Source organism: Phoenix dactylifera, chromosome 1, assembly GCF_009389715.1.
Source record: "Phoenix dactylifera cultivar Barhee BC4 chromosome 1, palm_55x_up_171113_PBpolish2nd_filt_p, whole genome shotgun sequence".
NCBI lineage: Eukaryota > Viridiplantae > Streptophyta > Magnoliopsida > Arecales > Arecaceae > Phoenix > Phoenix dactylifera.
The window spans coordinates 12,815,705-12,840,863 of NC_052392.1; the positions used below are offsets into that span (position 1 = coordinate 12,815,705).

The following is a 25,159-nucleotide window of genomic DNA, read 5'->3' on the forward strand; positions in this document are numbered from 1 at the left end:
AACCGTATAGTGTGTTCGATTCACGCAATGCACATAAGGAATCTATGCATAGTAATGTCTTTCTACCTGACTCATATGGTATCCATCGTAGGCCTATAAAGACCACCTCCACCTCCCACTTCCGCCCCTGCAGTCCCACCCTCTTCACTCTCGTGTCGACTGAGTCATCTCTCTCCTCCTCGCTCTCAAAAGTTGAAACGGTGTGGGTTTCTTTTTTTCTTTTTTCCTTCCGACTGTCCCCCCGAATCTCCCAATGCTCCGATCGGATCGGTCTCCTCCATTTGCCCTTTGTTGGAGACTTCTCTTCCTTGCTCTAGGTCAAACGTATGAGTTCTTACTTTTTTTCTTCTTCTTTTTTTGTGATGGTTTGTGGATTGTGGTGCTTCTTCTCAGTTCTTGACCTTCTTTCTTATTTTTTTTTATCATTCTTTGTGCTTCTTGAGGTATGAGTTCTAGGCCTTCTCTCTCTTTCTCTGTTTTTTTTTTTTAATCGTTCTTGGTGTTTCTTCTTCTTCTTCTTTCTTTCTTTTTTTTTTGGTACAACGGCGGCTCACACCCTACAGATGTGAATACATCCAACAGAATCCGAAAACAACAAAAAAGAAAAAGACTCCGACACTATGTCGCCCTCCCTCCAAACAAAGCCTCCAAAATGGTGAGCTGCATAGGAAGCGACCCAATCAGCTGCACAGTTCGCTTTCCTGTAGATGTGTGTAGCCTGATGGGTGCCACATGCCTGCAGGAGTCTGTGAATGTCCAGAAGCAGTGGCCTGCCCTCACCTGCACGATCCTGACCCCTGATCCAGTCAATCATAGTAGCCGAGTCGCCCTCAAGGATGATCTGGTCAGCACCAAGTGTCCGTCTCGCAAAGGATATGCCCTCGTAGGCGGCTCGGAGCTCAGCACACACCACCGACGAATCGAAGATCCGCTGGCCTCCCGTCGCCACTAGTCTGGAATCATGATCTCGAATGACGAAGCCAACACTTTCGCCTCTCTCATCAGCAACCATACTGTCGTCGAAGTTTACCTTCAGGAAGCTAGGGGGTGGGGGCATCCAGGATACGAAAACATATCTGGACACTGCAAGAGCAGAAGGGGTACCCCAGATGTCCCTAGCCAACCTGGTAGGTGAACTCACTGCAGAACTAAAGAACTCCTCTGCATGCAGTAATGCCTTGGCCACCACCGCCTATGGGGGCGAACTGCGACCCTCAAAGACTCGTGCATTTCTATTCTTGGTGTTTCTTCTTGAGGTATGATTTCTTGGCCCTCTTTTTTTTTTTCTTGATCATTCTTAGTGTTTTTTCTTGAGGTATGATTCTTTGGCCCTCTTCTTTTTTTTCTCTCGATCGTTCTTGGTGCTTCTTCTTGAGATCTCTAGCAAGAATATTTTCTCTTTGGCTCTGATCGTTGTTTTATGTTTCTCGAGATCATGCTTAGAGATCTCTCCGAAGAAATTTTAAGTTTTCAACTTATAAATTCAATAGGTGTTCCTCGAAGCTTTTTGTTTCTCTGGAATAGAGTTTTAATGGAGGAAATAAGGTTTCGATACTCGGCATGTTATGAATTCTACTTCTAATTCTTCCAAGACTGGCAATAGTGGATTCGTAGGTGACCCATCATCTCTTTTGAAAGCTCTAAGTATTTTTTGAGATAATTTTTTGGCATTAAATATTTTTATCTTAGTTTATTCCCAATTGGGATTTTTAGAGTTTTTTTAAACCGTAATTAGGATATTTTCTTAAGTAACATGTTCGATTCATGTGAGGCGCGTAATGAATCTATACACAGTAACATCTTTGTATCCGACTCACATGGTATCCTCTCCTAGGCCTATAAATGCCGCTCCCGTGCCACCCCCCGGTCCCGCCAGCTTCCCTCTCATTGCCAGCGACTCATCTCCTTTCCCTCCCGCTTTCGAGAGTGGAAGCGGGGTGGGTTTCTTTCTTTTTCCCCTACAGAACCATCCGCCGAAGCTCCAAGCTCTTCTTTATTCACTATCAACGTCCCCATCGGATCGGTCTTCTCCATCCGCCCATCGCTGGAGAAGAAGATACGCATACGAAGCTCCTCTTCTTTACTCTGGGTCAAAGGTACGAGTTCTTGGCCTTCTCTTTTTTTTTTTTCTGATCGTTCTTGGTGCTTCTTCTCGAGGTATGAGTTCTTGGCCTTCTCTCTTCTTTTTTTCGATCGTTCTTGGTGATTCTTCTTGAGGTATGAATTCTTGGTGCTGCTATGAGTTCTTGGCCCTCTCTCTCTCTTTTTCGGTCGTTCTTGGTACATCTCTCGCAAGAAATTTTTTCTTCAGCTTCGCTCGTTGTTTATGTTTCTCGAGATCGTGCTTAGAGATCTCTTCTAAGAAATTTTAGGTTTTCGACTTAGGATTTCAATGGGTGTTCATCCACGATTTTAATTTCTTTTATTTCTCTGGACTAGAGTTTTAATGGAGAAAATAAGGTTTCGATGCTGGATATACTGTGAATTGTACTTCTGATTTTCCAAGTCTGATCATCAAATTAGGAGTCTCCATGACGTGGAATGGTATCGAAGCTGTGGTGATAGTGGATTCGTAGGTGATCCATGATCTCTCTTGAGAGCTCTAAGTGTTTTTTAAGAGAATATTTGGCATTAAATATCGTTAGCTTAGTTTATTTGATGGGGACATCAGCTAGGCCACCATTTTATTTGCATGTTTATTTTATTATTTTATTTCTAGGTTTATTTGCATTTTAGGGCTTATTTGTGGTTTATTTTATTTCTGGGCTTATTTGCATTTTAGGGCTTATTTGTGGGTTTATTAGGATTTATTTCTGTGTAAGGGGGTTTATGCAAATTGTGTATTTGGGCTCTCTATATAGGGAACTATTTTCATGATGAGGTTTTCAATGAAGAATTAAGAATTTCTTTCCCCACGTTTCTCTCTTCTCTCTTCTTTCTTCTCATTTTTCTTCTCTTCTCCCTCTCCTCTTTGCCGTTTTCCCTCCCTTCTTCTCTTCCTACTCTTCCTCCCCTTCCTCTGTTTTCACCTTCTACCATTACAGCAGTCAACATTGAAGTAGCAGCGTGACAGTCACCACTTCCGGGATTAGTCCTACACCAACTTGGTATCAGAGCGTTGGCGGGCTTTGCCTCTGTTGCCAAAGCCCCGATCCGGGTTGTGCTGGGTTTGTCCCTGTTCTTCCACGCAGGAGCCTCCAAACAGAGTCCTTCCGAGTGATCTGTTTTCTCTTCCTTCCCGAAAAAAAAAGAAGAACGAAGAGATCTCTGCGGCTGGTCTTCCCCGTCCGCCTGTCATTACGCCCGGCACCACCATCAACCGCGGTACCCTCGCTGTGTTCCACCTTCCCTGCTTCAACGCCGGCGGCCGCTTCACCTTCCACAGAAAACCCCGCCGGTGTATGGCGGAGCAGCGCCGGATCCTCGGATTCCGGTTGGCGCATGAGCTCTACGGGGTACCCCGACCATGGACACCGAAGCGTGTCGACGGGCCATGAACGGTTCCCGTTGTCGGAAAGAAGAAAAGCGTTGCCGCCCTACTTTCGGCCCTATCCCTCGGATCTGTTGAAGCGACCGCCGACCACCGCGCATAGAGGCCGTCCGCTTGCCGCCACGTCCAGCCGCCGCCTGTCGCCGCCGACCACGGAGCCACGGCCGCGAATTTCGTCGCCGTTCCGCCGCTGCCGCCGAATCGACCGGATCACCCTCCCAAATCGGTCGGGAGGTTGAAGAAGAAATTAGGTAACGGGTAAATCAGGACCACCCGTTACCTACAACCCGGTAACCCGGGTCCAACAAGTTATAAAAAAAAAAAAATTTGCACGTGATCTGCACGTGCTGGGCTTCACAGTTATCGGAGCGGGTTTCAACCGAAACCTGAACCCGATAACCTGAACCTGTAAAAAAAAAAAATCCGTCGGATCACGTGACCTGCACGTGTTCCCAAAAAAAAGCTTACCTCTGTTTCTGCCGAAGGGAAACCCTAAGGGTTTCCGCCGCTGACGCCGCCGTCGCCGCCTCCGCCGTGCCGCTTTCTGCCGCCGTCGCCTCCGTCGTCCGAGCCCGCGCCGCTCCGCCACGCCATCCCCCATTGTCGCCGAGCCGCACCTCCTGCGCCGACCGCATCCGCATGCCGTTGCCGAACCGCAACGCCACCAATCGAGGCGCCTCCTTCTCGCGGCCAACCACAGCGCCGTCCGAACCAGCTGCGAAGACGCTGGGCAGCCGGCAGACCACCCGAGCGCCGCCCGCTTCCTCTGAGCGTCGTCTTCTCCCTTCCCACCGAGCCGCGCCGCCACTCCAACGCCGTCACACGCCACCGCAGCTCCGCCCTCCTCCGTTTGCCGCTGCACCAGACCGCCACCACCCACTTCCTCTAATCCGCCGCCGGCCGTTCCCATCCCGAACCGCTGTCGCCTTCCGCTGCCCCTTTTTTCCCCTCAAACTCCTTCCTATCGGGCCGATCCCATGCGCCTCCCATCATCTTCTAAAGCCAACACGGGCCGATCCCAGGCCCACACAGCAGGAGCCTGCCCCGACTCTCTCTCTAAAGCCCAAGTCAGCAGGCCGCGCCAGAGCCCCTTTCAATGGGCCTTTTCTTTTTCGGAGGCCACACCACCCCTCCCTCCTCCCTTTTCAAGCCCATCAGCTTGGACCCATTGCTCCTGATCGTCGACCCAGCCCTCGAGCGCACCATTCTGGTCGTCTGCTTCCCGACAGGTGGCAGGTTTCTACTTTTCTTGGGCTTGTTTATCTAATTGTGTTCTAGTTCTCTTGCATGAAAGCCATATTTGAAAACTTACTTTTCTGTCATATTTTGCAAACGTAGAACATAGATTACCACACCCGTCCTATTCACCCTCTAAATTTAGATATTAAATTAGCACACCCTAGCGACAGAATAGTTTTCAACATCCAAAGATCAAATTAACTTCGGACTTTGGACGACCGTAATACATGTTTGCAACCTAATTTTTTATAGTGACTAATTTTCTACCTTAATTCTGAAATAACCAAATTACAAATTAGTAATATTTAATTTTAAGTTATTTTGAGAAAATTTGCTGATTTCCGAATTCATAGTAGATTGCATTAGGAGGTTGTCCTGCATTGCATTTGGCAAGTTAGGGTTCATTAGTAGCATTGCATATCATATCACCAACTAGAGTAGTCCCTGCATGCCAACCCGTAGTGGTAGAGAGTACCTTCTCACTGACTCTCAGACCCCTTTACCCACCATGGATCCCAGAGTTCTACAAGATATTTTGGACCAATTAGCTGCATTACGAGCTGATCAAGATGAATCCAAACGAGTGATCCGTGCTCTAGTACAACACCCTAGGACTTCTAAACCGTCAACCCCAATCGCAGGTTATCTCGAGCTTGGTTTGACCACACCACCTGTAGCTTTTCCTCATCCCCCTAGGAACCAACTTTCTCCTGATCACCAGCGCGATCTTAACGAGCGACTACTTCGTACCGTACGAGTAGATGCTCCCACATTTGCTGGTCAATTAGAGCCGAGTGTGTACCTTGATTGGAGAGCAGCCATGGATAACTATTTTGAGTGGTACAAAATAATTGATGAAGAAAAGTACGGTTCGCTAAAATGAAGCTTATTGGGCAAGCTCACTGGTACTGGCATAACGTTGAACATATGCGTGAGACCCAAAGGCTTCCTCGTATCACCACCTGGGAGGATATGAAAAAAAACTGAATGAGAAGTATCTGCCATTCTCTTACCGATGCTTTATGGATAGGTGACAGAAACTAACTCAAGAAACTTCAACCGTTGCCGATTACATTGCACGATTTGAGGAGTTTCACATGAGGTGCGGTGTAATTGAAGAAGAAACTGTTACCCTTTCTAGGTTTCAGGCAGGACTCCGCGAGGAGATCCAGAAAGAATTAATCCTCCGAGAGATTACCACTCTTGGCCAAGCATATCAGTTGGCTCAAGATGTGGATAGTTTCTTACGAATCCCTGTAGTGAGGCGTACCGACTCTCGGTCCATACCCCCAGGAGCCCGACCTAATCAAAGCTATTTCCCGCAATCCAGACCATTTTCCAACCATCCTAATCAGCCCGGCTCTAGCCAAGCACCGACTAGGCTGTTCCCGAGCCTGCTCAAAGTCTGTCAACTGATAAAGGAAAAGGGATACTAGGTTCCAACCCGTCATCAAGACGTCAAACCCAGAGTTTCAGGTGCCAAAAGTTTGGCCATATCACGTCCCGATGTAATGCCAAGACCTATCTAATGACTGAACTGGAAGCAGGAACCTAGGAGACTGAATGTGTCAAAGAAGTCTATGAACCAAACATCGAGGATTTCGTAGAAGACTTTGGCGACGAACATACCGGGTTAGAGTTTGTTCAGATTGAATCCCAAAATGAGCCCACTGATCGGAATGACCAAAACTCTAAGCTCCATGTGGTTAGGTGTACTCTAGCCCAAACCAAGACCGAACAAGATTGGCGTAGAACCTCTCTATTTTACACGTTTATTAAGATCAATGGTAAAACATGCAAAATCCTATTTGATAGCGGGAGTTGCATCAACGCCATTGCGTCTGGAGTTGTTTTCCGTCTCGATCTGAAATCTACCCCTCATTCCAACCCATATAAGGTAGCCTGGGTAGATAAGACGTCCATCTCGATGTCGGAAAGATGCCTTGTCCCGATTCAATTCCTATCTTATAAAGACGAGATCTGGTGCGACTGCCTTCCAATGGACGTAGGTCAAGTCATTCTAGGAAGACCTTGGTTATATGATAGGGACGTCACCCTTCATGGTCGGTCGAATTCATGTAGCTTTATGTTCCAGGGTCGGAAACTTATACTGAATTCATTGCCTCCTAGAGATCCCGCCCCTGAAAAGAAGGATGCTACACCACGGAAAGATGAGTCACTTCACATCATTACTTCGAAAGAGGCAATGAAAGATATTGAAAGCCAATCACCTGTGTTCGCCCTTGTGGCTAGAGTTATCAATGTGGAGTCAAATCCCGAGCATCCGGCCGCAGTAGTTTCCCTGTTGGAGGAGTTTCACTCTGTTTTTTCTAAGGATCTTCTAGATACACTCCCTCCGATGCGTGATATCCAGCACGTAATTGATCTCATTCTTGGAGCATCTTTGCCAAATCTTTCCCATCACAGGCTAAATCCAAACGAGCACACTGAACTGAAACGTCAAGTTGACGAACTCCTCACTCGAGGATATATTCGTGAGAGTTTGAGTTCCTGTGCTGTACCTGCACTCCTCACTCCCAAGAAAGATGGCTCTTGGAGGATGTGCGTCGATAGCCGTGCTATCAATAAAATCATGGTTATCGTTTTCTAATTTTCAGGCTGGACGACCTTTTGGACTATATGTTTGGTGCTACAGTTTTTTCCAAGATCGACCTAAAGAGTGGGTACCACCAGATTTGGATTCGTCCTGGGGATGAATGGAACATTGCCTTTAAAACCAAAGATGGACTCTACGAATGGCTAGTAATGCCTTTCGGATTAACAAATGCTCCTAGTACTTTTATGAGGGTGATGACACAGATCTTTCGACTTTTTTTGAATAAATTTGTCGTATATTTTGATGACATCCTCATCTATAGTCAAACTCAAGAGCTCCATCTCTCACACTTAAGGCAGGTTTGTGATGTCCTGCGGAGAGAAAGCTTCTTTGCAAACCCTAAGAAGTGTGTCTTCCTGACTGATCACGTCACTTTCTTAGGGTTCATAGTGTCTTCCAAGGGTGTCTCCGCTGATCCGAAAAAAGTAAGTGCGATAGTTGATTGGCCTGAGCCCGAGACCCTAGCAGAAGTACGTAGTTTTCATGGTCTAGCTACTTTCTATTGTCGCTTCATTAGAAATTTTAGTTCGATAATGTCTCCCATTACAGATTGCGTGAAGAAAGGAGACTTTATCTGGACTAAGTCGGCATCCCAAGCATTTAAAGAAACTAAGCAAAAGATGACCGAAGCACCTATCTTGCGCCTCCCCGATTTCACTAAGGTATTCGAGGTCGCATGTGATGCCTCTGACGTTGGCATAGGTGGCGTGTTAAGCCAAGAAAGTCACCCTGTCGCGTTTTTTAACGAAAAGTTAAGTGACGGCAGGTTACGTTATTCCACCTATGATAAAGAATTCTATGCGGTAGTGCAAACTTTGCGACACTATTTGCTACCGCAAGAATTTGTCCTGTATTGAGACCATGAGGCTTTAAAGTATCTCAATTTTTAAAAGAAACTGAACCTTCGACACGGCCAATGGATTGAGTTTCTGCAAGCCTATACTTTTGTACTGAAACATAAAGCTGGAGTTGAGAACAAGGCTGCTGATGCGCTCAGTCGACGGATCTTCCTCCTATCCATGATGAGCACTGAAGTAATTGGTTTTGAAAGGATCAGGAAACAATATACCATCTGTCCCGATTTTAGTGATGTATACCTGACCCTACGAGATGGAGTAGAGAGAGAACAAGATGACTTCTTTTTACAAGATGATTATCTCTTTCGCTCCGACCGTTTGTGTATTCCTCGAACCTCATTGAAAGATTTCCTAGTATGGGAAATACACGCTGGAGGACTGTCTGGGCATTTCGGAAGAGACAAAACCATTGAAATGTTGGAAAGACGTTTCTTCTGGCCGAGTCTCAAGAGAGACGTGGCCAAAATTGTCAGTCGGTGTCGCACATGTCAACTGCCAAACAACGTAAACAGAACACTGGTCTTTACACTCCACTACCTGTTCCTGATTGTCCGTGGTAAGATGTTAGCATGGATTTTGTGTTAGGGCTTCCACGTACCTCGACCAAACACGATCCATTTTTGTAGTGGTGGACCGATTCTCTAAAATGACTCATTTTCTTCCATGTTCTAAGACTTCCGATGCTTCTAAAATTGCGAAACTCTATTTTGACGAAGTCGTTCGACTCCATGGCCTCCCAAAATCTGTTGTGTCCGATAGGGATGTTAAATTTATGAGCTATTTTTGGAAAACTCATTGGCACATGATGGGTACCAAATTAAAATTTTCCTCTGCCTATCATCCCCAAACTGATGGCCAGACAGAAGTTGTCAACCAAAGTCTAGGGAATCTTTTAAAATGTCTGGTAGGTGAGCATGCTAGGACTTGGGATCTCGTGTTACCAACCGCCGAGTTTGCATATAATAGTTCGGTCAATAGGACCTTAGGCATGAGTCCTTTCGAAGTGGTGAATAGATATAAACCTAGGCAACCCATAGACTTGATTCTCATGTCTCATCAACATAGAGTCTCTGAGTCTGCACAATCATTTGCTTCACACCTGCATTCATTGCATCAGGAGATCAGCAAACATATTCACTCTAATAACTTAAAATATAAATCCCTTACTGATTTGCACAGACGTTATAAAGAATTGAATGGAGGCGATTATGTCATGGTAAGAATTAGACCTGAACGACTTCCTTCGGGAACGTTTAAAAAGTTGCAATCTCGTAGTGCGGGACCGTTCAAAGTTCTAAAGAAAATCAGTTCGAATGCTTATGTTGTAGATATTCCTGAAGACTATGGGATTAGTGCGACATTTAATATTGAAGATTTAGTCCCATACAAGAAGTCCACATTCATTCCTTCTGATCCTTTTGTTGATACACCCGTTGTTGTTGATCACCCTGACCCAGCACCTGCTATTGAGCCTCCACCTCCAAAGTTTCATGCACGCAGAGAACACATAGAACATATATTAGATGAGCATGTTATTTCTACCAGGAGAGGAAGCTACCAATGTTACCTTATTCGGTGGAAAGGTCAACCCGAATCAGATGTGACGTGGATTTCGAGAGCCGAGTTGCAGCGCCTTGACCTTGATCTTCTGGAGCAGTACGATAACCGACCAGATCTGCACTCGACGGGGTCGAGTTTTTTTCCACCGAGAAGAGTTGATGGGGACATCAGCTAGGCCACCATTTTATTTGCATGTTTATTTTATTATTTTATTTCTGGGTTTATTTGCATTTTAGGGCTTATTTGTGGTTTATTTTATTTCTGGGCTTATTTGCATTTTAGGGCTTATTTGTGGTTTATTTGTATTATTTGTGGGCTTATTAGGATTTATTTCTGTGTAAGGGGGTTTATGCAAATTGTGTATTTGGGCCCTATATATAGGGAACTATTTTCATGGTAAGGTTTTCAATGAAGAATTAAGAATTTCTTTCCCCACGTTTCCTTCTTCTCTCTTCTTCCTTCTCGTTTTTCTTCCTCTCCTCTTCTCTCTCTCCTCTCTGCCGTTTTCCCTCCCTTCTTCTCTTCCTACTCTTCCTCCTCTTCCTCTGTTGTCACCTTCTACCATTACAACAGTCAACATTGAAGTAGCAGCGTGACAGTCACCACTTCCGGGATTAGTCCTACACCATTATTCCAAATGGGGTTTCTTGAACCGTAATTAGTGTTTTTTTTTTTGTAATTTGCTTTTGCATGATCCGTAATCAGGGTTTTTAGTTTATTCCAAATTGGGTTTCTTGAGGGTTTTCTTGAACCATAATTCGTATTTTTTTTTTAAATTTGCTTTTCCATGATCCGTTATCAAGGTTTTTAGTTTATTCCAAACTGGGTTTCTTGAGGGTTTTCTTGAACCATAATTCGTATTTTTTTTAAAATTTGCTTTTGCATGATCCGTTATCAGGATTTTTAGTTTATTCCAAACTGGGTTTCTTGAGGGTTTTCTTGAACCGTAATTAGTGTTTTTTTTTTTAATTTGCTTTTGCATGATCTGTAATCAGGGTTTTCTACAGACAACAGATGACCTGATTTAGTTCCAACAACTCTGCATCTTCCTTATTAGTTTCCAACGGCTCTATATCTTCCTTATTGATTTTCAAATCTCTACATCTTCAATAGCATTTTGGAGGGAATTGCATGATTGATGATTTGTTTCCAACAACTCTGCATCTTCCTTATTAGTTTCCAACGGCTCTATATCTTCCTTATTGGTATTCAATAATTCTGCATATGACAAATTTGGTGATTTCCTAACATCCCCCCTCAAATGAAGCTGCGAGATGAGGCTTAATTTGCGGCGATTGAACTCATATGCTGGTCGATCCAATGGTTTGGTAAAAATATCAGCTGTTTGGAGTTTGGATGGAACATGCTTCGTGCGGAGTAGACCTTGTTGGACTTTTTCTCGAACGAAATGAAAATCAATTTCGATATGCTAGCTACGGGCATGAAAAACAGGATTGGCTGCCATGCAAATAGCACTTTGATTGTCAGTTAGGTGGAGAGGAGGGCGTTGTAGAAGAATGCCAATATCATGTAGAATGTAGGATAACCAAAGTAATTCAGCTGCAGCATTGGACAATGATTTGTATTCTGCTTCGGAGCTGGAACGGGAGACAGAAGACTGTTTTTTGGCTGACCAAGAGATGTTATTGCTACCAAGGAAGGTGCAATATCCTGAGGTAGATTGTCGAGTCTCCTTACAACCGGCCCAATCGGAGTCAGAAAAACCATAAAGGTTAAGAGCCGAGTGGCGGCGAAGGTGAAGTCCAAGAGTGATGGTGCCATGCACATACCTGAGGATCCTTTTGACAAGTTGATAATGTCCTTGCGTTGGAGAATGCATAAACTGCGAGACAAAATTCACACTAAAAGAGAGGTCAGGTCTGGTAAATGTAAGATATTGTAAAGCGCCAACTATACTCCGATAGTGAGTAGGATCAGAAAATGGCGTGGTGTCCATGGAGGCCTTGTCCTTGGAAGACATGGGGGTGTTCACAGGCTTACACCCCTCCATTTGAGCTCGTTGAAGAATGTCTAAAGCATACTTGGACTGTGACAAGAGCAAACCTGTAATACCCATGAAAAAAAAAAGAAAAAAAAAAGAAAGAGAGACGGGCCGGCCCGAAAAGACCGGGCCCATCTCCCTTTTAAGATCGTGCCCTAGGCACGATCGTGGAAGAAGAGGGAGAGTGCGAAGGGGAGGCGGCGGCGGCGCTAGGTCGATCGCTGGAGGGAGCCGACTCGCCGGAGGAGTTGAGCGTCGGGAAGGCGGCAGATCTCGTGAGCCGGCCGGTCAAGAAGGAGGATCCCGATCAACGCACGAAGAGGCCTTGGATCCGTGGGTTTACTCACGGATTTCTCCACCAAACCCTCGCCGGAAGGGCCGCCGGAGCATCCCGCCGGACCGAGGTAAGCCTTGTGCTTCATTACTTTGTTTTTTTTGGGTGGTGTTGGTGAAGTTTTGGCCGGTGAAGCCGTCGGAGAGGGATCCGAAACAGGGTACCCCTGTTTCGGCCCCCTTCTTTCGGATCTCGCCGCCGGCGGCCGCCGGGAATGGCCGAGATCCATGGTATTGGGGGTCGGTCGGGTCTATGTGAGGGTCGGAGAGGGTTTTCTAGGCTATGTATGTGATGAGGGAGGGTGGATCCGAGGTCTTCTTCCTCGGGATCCCATCCTCTCCTCCTCTTCCCCTCGTCGGTTGGCCACCGGCGGCGGCGACGGCGGCTGGGTGTCGTCGGTTGGGGGCCGAGCCACCATCACGGTGGCCTTTCCGTGGAAGAAATGGAGGAAGGGGGAGGGGTCTGTGTCGGTTGGAAAGAAGAAGAAGGAGAAGAGGAAGAAGAAGAAAAAGAAGGAGGGAAAATAAGAATATAATAATAATAATAATAAGAGGAGAAGGAAAAGAAGAAGAAGAGGAAGAGACTTCTTCTTCTCTCTTTCTCTTGGCCAGCCACCATCGCCGGTGACTGCAGCAGGGGCGGCCGGCGATGGTTCGGCCAATGGTGGCCGAGGGTGGGGAAGGTGAGGGCACAGCCACCCCGGCTGTTGCCCTTGGACCAAAGAGGTGGAGGAAGAACCCTTCTCTATCATCCACCCTTCTTTTGGTCTTTTCATCGGGACCGGCCATCGTCGCCGGCGTGGCAGCGGCCACGGCTAGCGACGACATGGGCCGGTGGTACAAGGGTGGGAGTCGGGCCACCCCGACTGCCCTAGACTTGGAGAGATTGAGATGTTTGGGGATCTGGTTATGGACCCCATAGTAAATATCAATTATGGTTTGGAATATTTAAATATTAAATGATTTAGTTTGTGATTTGTAATTGATGTTGTAGAGGAAGAGTCGGCAGAGACAGGAGATTTTGATCAGGGGACTCAGCACCCCAGCTCGTAGTTGTGATCCGGATCTGTAATTGTGACAGTCTACAATCTCAGTAAGAATCCTTACATCTGAGCACTTCTATGCATATATTGATTTATCGTTGGATTTATTTACGGTTTTGATGTTATTGCTTGTGAGTTGATATGATACATATGAGACGAATTTTTATCAACATATTTTCATTATTATGTTGTTATTGTTTATGAGTTGATGCGGCACCTATGAGGCGTGCATGTTGTTTATAATGAAAATATTGAGATAAATTCATTTGGGAAGAAATAACATATTTTTTGAAAATTTATGAAAATATGTGATGTGATGGGAATGTGATTGAACATGTAAAACTAGACATGTAATATGGGTTGGACTAACCTTGTCATGAGATAGCCTCTACGAGCTTATGCGTAGGATAGCGGCCACGAGCTGATGCGTGGGATAGCCTCCACGGGCTTATGCGTGGGATAGCCTCTACGAGCTTATGCGTAGGATAGCCTCCACGGGCTTACGCGTGGGATAGCCTCTACGAGCTTATGCGTAGGATAGCCTCCACGGGCTTACGCGTGGGATAGCTGCCACGAGCTTATGCGTGGGATTTGTGCAGTCTTGGACTGGGACATGATCTTGGTTAGTCCAACGCCAGAAATGAGAAGTTTGAAAACTTTGGAATTTGAGTAATACGGAAATGGATCACATAATGTGAAAAAGGATTTGTGTATATGTACTGATTACATATATTTGTTGTTTGTTGAGCTTTTGAAATGATGAAATGATATATATATTTTGATACTTGATTATTTTATGATTTTGTTGTGTGTGGCTGTTGGGATTCTTACTGGGCTGGAAAAGCTCATACTACACTTTCATTTTTTTCAGAGGCACTGGATTCGTAGAATCTGTCGGATGGGACAAGAAGTGAGCTCGATCTGGAGTCAGACTGCTAGATAGTCAGAAGTCAATTTATCTTTTATTTATAGATATTTGAAATTATGTAATAAATCAGTACATTGTAGCTGGATTTGATTGAATTACATCAATCTTTGATTTTGGCATTTATGGAATTATTGGAATTGTTGTTTATCTTAGGCCTTGCATGATCTTTAGGGCCTTGCTCTAGGGCTCATGCGGCCGGTCGCGTGCCGGACCCGGGAGTTGGGTTCGGGGCGTGACAGAGTGGTATCAGAGCTTAAGGTTAAGGTATCCTAGGGTTTATGTTCAGGTGAGTATCAGTGGAGAATTATGATAGAAAAACTATCAGAGATTTGGTTTATAATCACTTGAGATTATAACAAAAATGATATTATAATCTAAGGTTTAAGACCACTAGGGACTGTGGCCTTAGTGGCATTAAAGTTTGAGGTTTAAGATTATTGAAAAATGTGACCAGTTGGAATCTGAGCATATGTTTAAGATCACTAGGGATCGTGACAGAAATATATCATAGCTTAAGGTTATGATCACTTTGGACATGACAATTAAATTCAGTGCTTAAGCTGTAAGATCACTGGGCATTGTGATAAAATGTATGCATCGGATTTGGTTTTCGATGAGTGTAGAAGAAAAGTATAAATTGTCTGTGATCATGATAAGAGAGGTTTGACCTAAGATAAGTGTAGGAAGGTCAACAATGGCATATCAGTTATACGATGTTTAGATATTATTTAAATGACCTGAAAATTCAAACTTGATATGGGTTTTGATGTGACTGTACTTTTGGATGTTGCTGCTAATTATTAGAGTGGGATTTGTACGTTGATTTAGTATTGGAGTAAGCTAAGGAGATTTCATAATATTGAAAGGAACGTTCTTCGAAGTTGAAAATGTATGTGGATTATATTTGGAATTGACATGTTTGAATATTGTAAATCGGCATATTTCTATTAGTGGATTAAATTCTTAAGGCCATATAGTATGCAAATTGGTGGAGTATTCTAATTATTTGAATTTGTATATTTGGATTGGGCTCCTGAATTTTTCTTATAATTGTTGGAGATTATTGGATGTGTTAACTTGAACTCAAGTCTAGGATCCTGATCTAACCATAAATTTTTGTCATTGTAAAATACAATATTGAGTAGAGATTTCGATTTTGAGATACTTATGTGAGTTATTATGTGTAGCATTGATCATAGACATCAAGGATTTTGGTGAAGAAGGATTTGGAGGTGGATAGAGTTAATTCCTACTCATAGTGATATTAGCTCAACAGTTCTAACCCATTGAGTTTGAAGTAAATTCTATTGGAAGGAAAATCAATGTAGATTTTCTAATTAAATTGCAAAGGGAATACAAGAATTACTCCCTTTAAATTAAGCCTAGATATTTTGGATTCTAAGAAGGTTGTGGAGATCACGTAGTGACCTTAAACTTGACTAAAGGATTGGGGGTTAGTTATGGTTAGTATACTCTGCATAAATTGAGGACAGAGAGATCAGGAGGTTCTGCTCAATTAAAGTTCTAAAATTTGGATTTTTCTTAGTCTCGGTGCAAAGTGATGCTTTGGTTAGAAATCATTTTGTGACTTTAGAGATTTTGATGAGTTAGATCAGAGTGCGCAGCGAAAGTGTAGTGGTTTGAGTTAATTTGAAATCGATTAGAAAAAGAAAAATATTTAATAATAATACCTTGATCTGAAAGGTATTATTATGGAAGACTTGAGTTAGTTTTTTAGTAGAGGGGAATGTCGTTGATTCTTTGCCTACTGGAAGTAGTTGTGGGCTCTCCTATTTTTGATAATTCTAAGAAGAATTTTGGGGCATCTCAAATTTAGCGTTAACGGATTGATAGCTCTGTGATTAAGCTTGGGCCTGGAATCCTAGGATAAAGGTTGATCATTTAATCACAGGCAAAGTTAAGAAAAGAAAAATGATTATAGAATATTAAGAGCATTTGATACTAAAGATTTCTCCTATTTATGTTAAGCCAATTATGATCTCTGTGTAGAATCAAGAGAATATTAATTTCTTGGGATATAATTATGGCATTTTAATCTAAGGTTGGAAGTTTAGAATTCTTTTGAAGGAGATCAAAAGAACTTACTATGTGTGGTAAATAAAAAGGATCAAGTTTTGAGATGCTGTGATTTTTGTATGTCAAAATCTTAAGAATGGTACTCCAAGAGGGAGACTATTTAAGATCTCAGGGATGATATGATGGATGCATATTTTTAAAGTTTGAGGCTTCAAGTAAGTTAATTTCGAGGACGAAATTTTTTTAAGGGGGAGAGTATGTAATACCCATGAAAAAAAAAAAGAAAAAAAAAAGAAAGAGAGACGGGCCGGCCCGAAAAGACCGGGCCCATCTCCCTTTTAAGATCGTGCCCTAGGCACGATCGTGGAAGAAGAGGGAGAGTGCGAAGGGGAGGCGGCGGCGGCGCTAGGTCGATCGCTGGAGGGAGCCGACTCGCCGGAGGAGTTGAGCGTCGGGAAGGCGGCAGATCTCGTGAGCCGGCCGGTCAAGAAGGAGGATCCCGATCAACGCACGAAGAGGCCTTGGATCCGTGGGTTTACTCACGGATTTCTCCACCAAACCCTCGCCGGAAGGGCCGCCGGAGCATCCCGCCGGACCGAGGTAAGCCTTGTGCTTCATTACTTTGTTTTTTTTGGGTGGTGTTGGTGAAGTTTTGGCCGGTGAAGCCGTCGGAGAGGGATCCGAAACAGGGTACTCCTGTTTCGGCCCCCTTCTTTCGGATCTCGCCGCCGGCGGCCGCCGGGAATGGCCGAGATCCATGGTATTGGGGGTCGGTCGGGTCTATGTGAGGGTCGGAGAGGGTTTTCTAGGCTATGTATGTGATGAGGGAGGGTGGATCCGAGGTCTTCTTCCTCGGGATCCCATCCTCTCCTCCTCTTCCCCTCGTCGGTTGGCCACCGGCGGCGGCGACGGCGGCTGGGTGTCGTCGGTTGGGGGCCGAGCCACCATCACGGTGGCCTTTCCGTGGAAGAAATGGAGGAAGGGGGAGGGGTCTGTGTCGGTTGGAAAGAAGAAGAAGGAGAAGAGGAAGAAGAAGAAAAAGAAGGAGGGAAAATAAGAATATAATAATAATAATAATAAGAGGAGAAGGAAAAGAAGAAGAAGAGGAAGAGACTTCTTCTTCTCTCTTTCTCTTGGCCAGCCACCATCGCCGGTGACTGCAGCAGGGGCGGCCGGCGATGGTTCGGCCAATGGTGGCCGAGGGTGGGGAAGGTGAGGGCACAGCCACCCCGGCTGTTGCCCTTGGACCAAAGAGGTGGAGGAAGAACCATTCTCTAGCATCCACCCTTCTTTTGGTCTTTTCATCGGGACCGGCCATCGTCGCCGGCGTGGCAGCGGCCACGGCTAGCGACGACATGGGCCGGTGGTACAAGGGTGGGAGTCGGGCCACCCCGACTGCCCTAGACTTGGAGAGATTGAGATGTTTGGGGATCTGGTTATGGACCCCATAGTAAATATCAATTATGGTTTGGAATATTTAAATATTAAATGATTTAGTTTGTGATTTGTAATTGATGTTGTAGAGGAAGAGTCGGCAAAGACAGGAGATTTTGATCAGGGGACTCAGCACCCCAGCTCGTAGTTGTGATCCGGATCTGTAATTGTGACAGTCTACAATCTCAGTAAGAATCCTTACATCTGAGCACTTCTATGCATATATTGATTTATCGTTGGATTTATTTACGGTTTTGATGTTATTGCTTGTGAGTTGATATGATACATATGAGACGAATTTTTATCAACATATTTTCATTATTATGTTGTTATTGTTTATGAGTTGATGCGGCACCTATGAGGCGTGCATGTTGTTTATAATGAAAATATTGAGATAAATTCATTTGGGAAGAAATAACATATTTTTTGAAAATTTATGAAAATATGTGATGTGATGGGAATGTGATTGAACATGTAAAACTAGACATGTAATATGGGTTGGACTAACCTTGTCATGAGATAGCCTCTACGAGCTTATGCGTAGGATAGCGGCCACGAGCTGATGCGTGGGATAGCCTCCACGGGCTTATGCGTGGGATAGCCTCTACGAGCTTATGCGTAGGATAGCCTCCACGGGATTACGCGTGGGATAGCTGCCACGAGCTTATGCGTAGGATAGCCTCCACGGGCTTACGCGTGGGATAGCTGCCACGAGCTTATGCGTGGGATTTGTGCAGTCTTGGACTGGGACATGATCTTGGTTAGTCCAACGCCAGAAATGAGAAGTTTGAAAACTTTGGAATTTGAGTAATACGGAAATGGATCACATAATGTGAAAAAGGATTTGTGTATATGTACTGATTACATATATTTGTTGTTTGTTGAGCTTTTGAAATGATGAAATGATATATATATTTTGATACTTGATTATTTTATGATTTTGTTGTGTGTGGCTGTTGGGATTCTTACTGGGCTGGAAAAGCTCATACTACACTTCCATTTTTTTTCAGAGGCACTGGATTCGTAGAATCTGTCGGATGGGACAAGAAGTGAGCTCGATCTGGAGTCAGACTGCTAGATAGTCAGAAGTCAATTTATCTTTTATTTATGGATATTTGAAATTATGTAATAAATCAGTACATTGTAGCTGGATTTGATTGAATTACATCAATCTTTGATTTTGGCATTTATGGAATTATTGGAATTGTTGTTTATCTTAGGCCTTGCATGATCTTTAGGGCCTTGCTCTAGGGCTCATGCGGCCGGTCGCGTGCCGGACCCGGGAGTTGGGTTCGGGGCGTGACAAAACCATTAGGAGTATGTGTGATTTGAACACCAGGAAAGTAATGAAGAAATCCAAGATCCTTCATATTGAATTCTTTATGAAGATCAAAAATGAAATTTTGTAAAAGGGTAGGATTGGACCCTGCCAAAAGAATATCATCAACATAGAGAAGGAGTATTAAAGTGTCACTCTGTTTTTTGTAAATAAAGAGTGAAGGATCAGCAATGCTACAGAAGAAGCCAAATTTTATCAAGAAAGAGCTAAAACGAGCAAACCATGCACGTGGTGCTTGTTTGAGACCATATAATGCTTTGTGTAATTTGCAAACATGATGTGGAAAGTGAGAATCAATGAAACCGGGAGGTTGTTCCATACAAATAGTTTCTTGGAGAGAACCATGTAAGAAAGCATTTTTAACATCAAGTTGTCGAATGTCCCAATTTTTTGAAAGAGCAATAGAGAGCACAAGTCTTATGGTACCTTGTTTGATTACCGGAGAGAAAGTCTCATGGTAATCGATGCCATCAACTTGATGATACCCTTTTGCAACTAAACGAGCCTTTAGGCATTCTAAGGTACCATCAGAATTGAGTTTAGGTTTGTAAACCCATTTATTGCCAATGACATGCATGTGAGGCTCTCTAGGGACTAAACTCCAGGTTTCATTTTTACTTAGAGCATGTAAAAGGCAGGCTCTGATACCATGAAGAAAGATTTAGCTAATGGTTTTTTTGGGTGAAACTCTCCTTGAATTGAGAGGTGATTGTATTTGATTATAAATAGGAAAACTTACAACAATAGAATGAGAAGAAAAGTAATTGCAAAGATTTTAACAACTCAATTAGAATGTTGGAAAGATTTCTTCTTTGTTTCCAACAACTCTGCATCTTCCTTATTAGTTTCCAACGGCTCTATATCTTCCTTATTGATTTTCAAATCTCTACATCTTCAATAGCATTTTGGAGGGAATTACATGATTGATGATTTGTTTCCAACAACTCTGCATCTTCCTTATTAGTTTCCAACGGCTCTATATCTTCCTTATTGGTATTCAATAATTCTGCATATGACAAATTGGTGATTTCCTAACAAGAGCTAGGTCTACATGAATAAACCTAGCTTCTCTATTCTATGTGTGCTAATGTGAAATATCTTGTTGTCTATACTATTAGTGATCATCTGCTCTTTTTTGCAATGGCATTATTGATCATTACTATGGTTTGGCATGCTCTAACTTTAGTCTTTTGCATTTTATAATCATCAACAAAATTCAGCCTCCACGGAATTATGTATTCTAAACATAGAAGCTACAGCGGTTATATATTCTCAAAAAAAAATGATAAGTTATGGAGGTCTCGAATCAAAGCCTAGTCAACCTCATTGTTGTCTTATGTTGTCTCAGCCAACAAGTCTTCTCTCCTGTCAAACATTTATGGATATTTTTTTACTTCATAAGAAGCAAGCAATCATGTCCATTAGCATTATGTTAGAGAATTAAATGAACATCCATTGTCACAGGATCATGAGCTGAGGCACGACCTTTGCCTCTTCTATCGCACAAATCATTAGTTAGATTTTGCCCTTAATATTATTTTCTTCTTATGATTGCGTTTTTTCTATATAGTTTCTCTTTTAGATCTTTCGATCTCCAAGGCAGCCACAGATCAAAGAGAGATTGAGGGGTGAGAGAGGTGGGGACATGGAGAACAAAAACCAGGGTTCTTCTGGATTCTCTGATCCATATGTTGTTTTTACCTGCAACAGTAGAACAAAGACCAGCTCAATCAAGTTGCAAACAACAAATCCTGAGTGGAATGGTAACTGAGTAAAGTATCTCTTCTTCCATTTTGTTCTATTTTCTTGCTTTTGTTCCTAATTATGAACAAGTACTTATTTTCTGATTTCGCTATGAGAGTTTTGTCCGATTGAATTTGGCCAGTTTATAGTGCATTCCTTATACTTCACTTTTTTTTAACTTGCAGAAATATTTGAATTTGATGCCATGGGTGATCCTCCATCCAGAATGGATGTCTCTGTTTATGATTTTGACGGATCTTTTAATGAAGCCATATTGCTTGGTCATGCTGAAGTCAACTTTGTGAAGTCTAATTTATCAGAACTATCTGACGTATGGATTCCGCTTAAAGGAAAACTTTCTCAGGCATGCCAGTCTTAACTGCACTTGAGGATTTTCTTGAGCAATACACAGGGAACTGCGGTTGTTACAGAGTATCTAATAAAGATGGAGGAGATTGGTAAGAAGGTGGGAATTATATTTGGAATTCCCTATGTTTGCTGTTTTCAGCTCTAGTATATTTTATAGCTCTCTTGCCCAAGTTTATGAGATACTTAAATGTGCAGATAAATTTGCGGTCGCCTCAGACAAATTCAACATTCCAGAAGCTCTTTGTTCTCCCACCTGAAGAATTTCTCATCAATGATTTTACCTGTCACTTGAAGCGCAAAATGCCTTTGCAGGTACTATTGTTCAATTTATGTGGTAATTTACCTGGCAATCAGTTAGCTTTCATATTTTCCTACTGAATATTTATTAGTAAATTGCATTTACCTTAGTTCAGCTGGATATGATAAGGCATCTTGGAGAGTACATACTTGCAGCCTGCATGTTGTTTCAATCAACCATAAAGGGGACCTGAATTATGGCTGTTGACATCATGCCATGATATCTTCCACAATTCCATGTCTCCATGAATATACTCTCATCTCTAGTTAAAACACCTCATTTGATTCCATTTCCATGTTCTGGAGAGAGAAACAAGGAAATGCATCAACCACAAGTGGGAGCACACATGTTAACCACAGGAATAAAAGAATATCATTGCAGAAAACCTAATCCATCATATACTCCTTAAACCAGTCACATGCAGTTCAATAATATCCTGGTCTGATGGTTGTCTCAGTATTTGCTTTTGGATGGTCTGCAGAATCAATGCAGTGGTTGAGGCAAATGCTTATTAATTAGTGGTTGACTTTTGCAAGGTGGATCATGCTCAATGGCGCAGGTCATGAGTTAGTTGTTAAATACTGTGATATTGTGACTCGTAGTGATGTATTTAAAGTAAGAGGAATGCTTTGGTGCCTCCACTCATCTTCCCCACTTTGTTTCCTGTCCTACATCGCAGGAGGTGTTTGTCCAATTCTCGGAGTTGGTGGCTCTTTTGGGGGAAGATTCCTATTTTGCCTCTGCCATGCCAGTGTCATGTAGATGGAAAACTCAGTGGGGTGCCATGGCATTTTTCCTGAAATATTGGCTGACTTAAATTTATATGGTTTATTGAACTTTATTTTCAATTTCCTATGGACGGACTTAGAATTTTATATGATCAAGTCTTTTTCTTGTTACATTTGAAGGATCAACTTTCTTGTTCAACTGAGAACATCAGCTTTTTGCAGGGTCGCCTCTTTCTTTCCCCTAGAATAATTGGGTTTTATGCAAATATATTTGGTAACAAAGCCAAGTTTTTCTTTCTCTGGGAAGACAACGATGACATTCAAGTCATTCCACCATCCCTGGCATCTGTTGGTAGTCCCTCTCTGCTGGTCATTCTGTGCGAGGGCAGAGATATGGATGCAAAGCATGGAGCAAAGGCACAAGACCAAATTGGAAGATTAAAGTTTCATTTCCAGTCATTTGTTTCATTCAAAGCAGCCCACAGGTCTTTATTCATTCTCGTAAAGCTTCATTTACTTGCTCAAAGTTCAAATGGGACGATTTCTTTTCATCTTTCATGAGCATGGGCCAACCCTCTCAAGCAAACCATGTATGGTAATATTGAAGTTTCACTCTCTTCCACTTTATTTCCTGGTGTCTGCAGCGGTTTGAAAACTCTCAAAGCCTTGGGTTTCCCAAGTTGCACATCTAGATTATGTTAGTATTTGCCTAAAAGAGAATGATGAGAACATACTTTTATGTCCCACAGGGAAATCATGGCGCTGTGGAAGACAAGATCCTTGAGTCCTGAACAAAAGGTGCGGATAGTTGAAGAAGAATCTGAAGTAAAACCTCTCCATTCTGAAGATAGTGGATCTTTCTTGGGCATGGAGGATGTCAAAATGTTAGAGGTTTTTCCTCTACAGTTCCTCTTGCTGTGAGTCTCTTACCCTAATACTTCACACAAATATTTTCAAGTTGAAACATTTTGGGGGCATCATCAATGTCAAACTTTGAGTTACCTTTTGCTATTTTTAATGCATTGCCAGGCCAGTTCATTGATGAAAATATTTGGAGGAGGGTAAAGTGATGCAGAGAGTTGGCTGTGTTGATTACTTAATGACACCATGGGAGTCAGTCAAGCCCGACGTATACTAGAGACAAATCAGTTACAAATATGGAAAAGAATTATCACCTCATGGAGGGGAAGTAAGCAGCTCGCAGCAAAAATCACAATTACCAGATAGAAATGGATGGGTTATCCAAGAGGTTATGACCCTCCAAGGGGTCCTACTTGGTGACTATTTTAATGTATATAAATCTTTCTTCCAGTAATTCTGCAAGTTAATGTTCTTATGTTATAGTTCTTGGGATATTCTCTATCATATTATATTTAAAGAAGACAAAGAGTACCCTGAGCAAACACGGAAGACTTCATTTTTGATAACTCACCACATCATGAACCATTTGCAGTGATGAGTATTTGACAATCTACCCTGTTTCAGGAAATTTATTTATAATAGTTATTTCCATGAATATACGTATATAGGAACCACGTTTTCAGGTCCAAAACCCAGAATGGTGTTTTATGGAAAAAATAAAAAAGAAGGAGAGATCCCTAGGGAAAAAGCATAGCTTCCTTGGCTGCATGTCCTAAACATTTCTTGGATTTTCTTTGCCCCATACCTGATCCAGATACATGTATTTTTCTGAATGCAACGAGAAAAAGAATATACAGACAGGCCTGTATATTCCTAGGAAATTGTCATTTTCCTAGTGTAGCAGCATTTTCTTTTCTTTCTTTCTTTTTTTTTTCTTTTTCCCCTTATTTACATAGTAGGTGCTTATCAAATGATCTATGGTATAGTTAATTGGGGGAAAATTCTACATTTTAACAAATGATTTCTCTGAAATCTTATGTTAAATGTGTGATATTTTTGTCTTCCTTGCAGCTTCAGTTGAAGTATCATGTGGAAAATCTTCCATTTAAATCCAAGGAATGCAATGTTCCAGTATCCGTGGGATTGCTTGGCTAAAAAGCACCAAGTATCAAAAGAGAATCATAAAGAACATAATTTCCAGTTCTTCCATTCGCCTCAAGGAGATATTTTCTCAAGTTGAAGAGTAGCTCTTGCATGGAAACCATAAAGATTCTAACTTTGAACTGAACCCTTCCACTCGAGGGTGAAACGCAAGCATGGAGATTTATTGCCATTTTTGTTCGGTACAAGAAATTCGGAGGGTATGTGCATCTCGAGGGCATTGGTTTTGAGCTCCAGGTTTTTTTCAGGCTTTGTCTGAGAAGCAAAATGAAGGCTTTTGAGAGTTCTAAGCCAAGCAGAGATTGTCAATGAAGATAATGCAGATTACATCTTACCTCCAGCATGCACTGAGGTAATTGATATTAATTGATGAGCACAGATTCTCCAAGCTGGAAATATCGCCTGTCTCCATCCCAGTGCAAGAATCAGCTGTAGATCCTATTCATTCTCTATGGATTGCATTCTCTGCTCTCATGTTCTTTTTTGTTACAATCGCCTATATTGTAATCTGGAAGTGGACTTGTACCGGAGAATTGAAGATATCCACATTAAGAGTATGCAATGGAGGACTGCAAACCACTTTCCATATCCTGTTGATACATCATGGCGTAGATTTGTGTTCAGATCCCTGATGCATGTGAGCTCAGTGTATGAGTGATTACGATTAGTTGCAGCACATGCCCAATGTTGTAACAAAATAATCCCTCTGTAAACTAACTTCTGCCTGATGAAAATAAAGAGAAAGCAGGGTTCTGTTTGCCTTGACTGATTTGTAGCTGAACTCTGCTCACATGATGAAAATGAATAGAGGAATGTAGAATTATGGATTATGGTGTATTGTTTTTCCCCGTAAAGGTGTACAGCCTTAATAGCTGTCTTGGATCATATCCTAATGGTGCTGCATTTGTCCGTGTGGTCAAAAGGAGTGCTTTAATAGCTGTCTTGGATCATGAACTCTATTCTCCATTTAATTGCTCTTCTGAGTGAGATAGGTTATAGCAAAAAAAAAAAAAAGAAGCACACAAATCATTTAAGCCTTCAAATTCTTCCTTTTGTTTGGGAACAATTATAAACTATTAGACTCAATGTGTTACAGCATTCTTTTTCATCTATATCACAG

The 25,159-nt window shown here is 42.6% G+C and overlaps 1 pseudogene; it reads left to right on the plus strand.

Annotated features, from left to right (window-relative positions):
• Window positions 1-1,878: 1,878 nt before the first annotated feature.
• LOC103712868 lies at window positions 1,879-24,804 on the plus strand (annotated as a pseudogene).
• The last annotated feature ends 355 nt before the right edge of the window (window positions 24,805-25,159 follow it).